The following is a 4,131-nucleotide window of genomic DNA, read 5'->3' on the forward strand; positions in this document are numbered from 1 at the left end:
TAACTAGTACTCTGGATATGAATAAGTTGGTTTGATTGACAATGGAGGCAGGAAAGAAATCGAAAATCATTGGTGGTCTAGTAATCATTACCTTACTATGTATAATCATCACTGTTCGTGTTCTGGAGGGACGACACAAAAGTAGGAGTTATTTCATTCTTCTTGGAGTTTGTATTGTGAGCATCGTAGGTACTTTATTATGGGTATATTTCCAACACGGTTCAGCTCGTCAAATGCTAGAACATCGATCCATATTGGACAATAACTCGCATCAACTGGTTCGCGTTGAATACAGCTTCCTTCGTAAGGTAAAATGAACTACCTAAGACTTAATTTTATGTGTTTTCATTTATGTTTCGAGTATTTTTGGTTCATGAATTTTGTATCAATATGTATAGGTAGCTGGTGTTCCATTGAAATTTCACTACAAAGATCTCGAAGAAGCTACTGACAATTTCGAAGCACTGATCGGCCGAGGTGCATCAGCTTCAGTCTTCAAAGGGTTGCTAGAAGACGGCACGGAGATTGCAGTGAAAAGAATCGAAAGAGGTTTCGAACAAGGAGATAAAGAATTTCTGTCAGAAGTTGCTGCGATTGGCAGTGTTCATCATGTTAATCTCGTACGCCTTCTCGGGTATTCCTCGGTTCCTGGTAGCGGTAGTCCTCGCCTTCTTGTCTATGAGTACATACATAACAAAGCATTGAGTGACTGGATTTTTCCGAATCCGAGTAAAAAAATTCCAAAGTTATTGCCATGGGAAGTCAGGTATAGAGTTGCCATTGATGTTGCTAAAGGTCTTGCTTACCTGCACCATGATTGCCGGTCACGGATTGTGCACCTCGACGTGAAGCCTGAAAATATTTTGCTCGATTACAACTTTCGCGCACTTGTTGCAGATTTCGGGCTAGCAAAACTGATGGGCAAAGATGAAAGCAGGATTTATACAACATTAAGGGGGACTAGGGGATACTTGGCTCCAGAATGGCTTTTGCAAAATGGGATATCAGAAAAATCTGATATTTATAGTTATGGAATGGTGCTGTTTTAGATCATTGGTGGCCGGAGAAATGTGCAGTTACAGGGACAGGGTAAAAATTCTCAATTGTCATATTTTCCGAAAATTGTGGTCGAAAAACTCAAACAAGGGAAACTAATGGAGATTGTTGATCCAAGATTGTTAACTAGTGAGGAGGGAGGTTCTGTTGATGAAAATGAACTCAAGACTTTAGTTTATGTAGCCTTATGGTGTGTGCAAGAGGAACATCAACTTAGGCCGACTATGGCGCGCGTAGCTGATATGCTCGAGAGACGTATAAAGGTCGAAACTCCTCCGGATACAGAGATGATCATCATTGATCTCTTGTGCATTGATCAAAATGAACCCGCTACCGCGGTTGCACATCAAATGGAAAATGGGGTTCCTCCGCAATCTGCTGGAGCATGCTCATTTGCTTTTACGTGTATATCAGGGAGGTAGCAGCAGCACCAAATTGTTTGGTTCCCTTTACCATTCAACTTTGAACATTTGAATCTTGCATGTAGCGGGGAAGCCAGGTACGGGCAAATGGTTGGTTCCCGATGTATATTTTTTACAAAAACAATTCTTTGCTAGTCTTTTTATTCAGATATATAGTGAGGTTTTTTTTTTCTTCTTTTGCCCCCTTTTATTTTCAATTGTAGCTCTGCCGCTCTGCATCTGCTTGTATGACCACACGTTAATGCAAAAACTGTTGGCTTCAATTTTCTTTCATTAATTCAACTACTAATTTAGCTAGCAGGAATGTAAAGCAAATCAAAAATCTAATCAACGTAGAGTAGCACAAGGTGTATGGGCCTAATCAACATGTCAAAGACTCCCTCCAACATGGGGTGATCATTTGGGACCTAAAGGATTTAATCCTGCCCATCTGCTTTTTTGCTCGTGGGTGTCAGGCCTGTACATTAATGGACTGGACGCGGATGCAAGATCCAACATATTTTGGATAGGCTGCGGATGGTGTTTCAAAAATCCGTTGGATACTCACACCGGCTACATTTGGAATTTTTGTTAAATATGGAACTAGAATTTAGTTACGTATAGTCCACTATATATTCATTTTATTTCTTCATTTTTTACTTTCATCGAATTTTTAGGACTAGAAATTAAAAGGCAGAAAAAAAAAGAGAAAAAAAGAAGGTGATTATTGTAAAAAATAAATCTACTGGGTTATCCACGTCCAATGCGTCCATTTACGTACCCATAATTCGTCGGATGCTGGATCAGTGATAGATACATTTTTGTGTCTGATTTGTCTCGATTCTATATATTGATAGTGCTCATTTTTGTACTTATTATGGTATCTTATGTGTGTAGGTATTTTTGGCCAATAAACATTTTTGGAAAAATCGGCTCGAAAAGTTGTCTAAAGCACCCGAAAGAATGATATTGGCACTCGTCATTTGGATAAGGGGCACCTTCAGGGCACCCCAAGGACACCAGCTATCGGCACCCCAGAACCTGTTAAGGGCCACCCATCTTCCCCTTCGCTTGAATCTTGTTTTGGCGGGAAACTGTTGCAGACGAGAGGCAGATTAGAGTTTCAATTTTGTGGAGATTTAACGAGATTCAATCACGGAATTTTGGTGGTCCGGACTTCCTAGAGTATATCAGAGTTGGTACGATTGATTGGACCCAACTAATTGGGCTAGACAAGCCGGGAGAAGGAAATAGGGGAGGCGAAGTTTATCGGATCTGTTATCGGCTTTTTGGTGAGATTATGTCGGATTTTAACGGTAGGTTGGATTGGGATTCACTTGATGAGTCATAACAGGATTTTTATGAGCTGTAGATTCGATAAAGCAGTGATAAATCTTCCGTTCGAGCAAAACATGGAAGTAAAGTTATTATCGGATTTTCTGGTTATATATATGGGAGTTGGCGAGATTCTGGAGAGTTTACATATATTTGGGACTCCATATTACCTTATCTGATAAGTTTACAACTCACAGAACCGCGTAGAGAAGCTTGGCAGGGAAAGAATCCCGAGACTTGAGGTGGAGGAAAAATAAGAATAACCGAAGATTTCTTGAGATTCAATCGACTTGTGGGCTATAAAAGGAGTTGGGATAGGTTATAGAAGGTCTAAAAAGTGATTGGAGCAGTTTTAGAGAATACCAGAACACCACAGAGCTGAAAAGATCGAGTTGCAGGAAGTTTTGTTTTCTGCTGTTGCTGAAGAACAAGTGTTGCAAATAAGAACAACGTCTCAATTTTGTAACAGTGCTACAATGATTTCTTTGTAGCAGTCATCCCATTATAACAGTTGTTTTGTAACGTCGATACATTGTTGCAAATAGTCTGTTTTATTGTTTCTCATCCTTTTAATCAACTTTTGAACCATAAACCAATATTTGAGCAAGTGATTAATATGAGGAGCTAAACCCCATTGCTGAGGCGATAGAGGAAGCTATTTTTCCAACAAAAAGTGGATCAATTTTACCACTATCTATAATCGCATCTCTTCACAAAAAGTCTAAAAAAATCCTTCACAAGTTCGAGAATCGAATCTCTTTTTACCACTATCTATAATCGCATCAATTTTGGCACCGCCGATGCGGACTTGTTTTTAGGGTTTTAGATTTATTTATTTTAGTTTTTATTATTTTTGTTCTTTTTTACGTTTTTGGGTATTTATCTTTTGTCTGCAGGTTCTGGATCATAAAGAAAATTGAGCCAAAGAGTTTAGTGATTTCATAAAGACTTGGAGCTAAAGATTAAAGCGAAAAGAACGGAAAAGAAGACAATTTTATTTTAGTTATTTTTTTAGGGTTTGTTTATTTTTAGAAGAAAAAAAAATTGTATTAGGGTTTATTATTTTTGTAAATTTTCTTTTCTCTTTGGACTTTTGTACTTTGGACATTAGTTTTTTAAAAACCCTACGGAAGGGTTCCTTTAAATATAAATTGTTTGCAGAGAAGGAGGACAATTACGATATTGTCTTTGCACCTTCGGTTCGTACACTGACATAGGAATCAGTGGCCCGAGTCGACTACAACCGATTCATCCCACGTCTGGAACGGGAGGTAAGATTCTGAACACTCGCGAATCCCCTGTCAGCGAGTTACTGTCTTCCTTCATATGCTTATATGTT

At 38.8% G+C, this 4,131-nt stretch overlaps 1 pseudogene; it reads left to right on the forward strand.

Annotated features, from left to right (window-relative positions):
• LOC113340810 lies at positions 1–3,347 on the forward strand (annotated as a pseudogene).
• The last annotated feature ends 784 nt before the right edge of the window (positions 3,348–4,131 follow it).

Source organism: Papaver somniferum, unplaced genomic scaffold, assembly GCF_003573695.1.
Source record: "Papaver somniferum cultivar HN1 unplaced genomic scaffold, ASM357369v1 unplaced-scaffold_24, whole genome shotgun sequence".
In the NCBI taxonomy this organism is placed as follows: domain Eukaryota; kingdom Viridiplantae; phylum Streptophyta; class Magnoliopsida; order Ranunculales; family Papaveraceae; genus Papaver; species Papaver somniferum.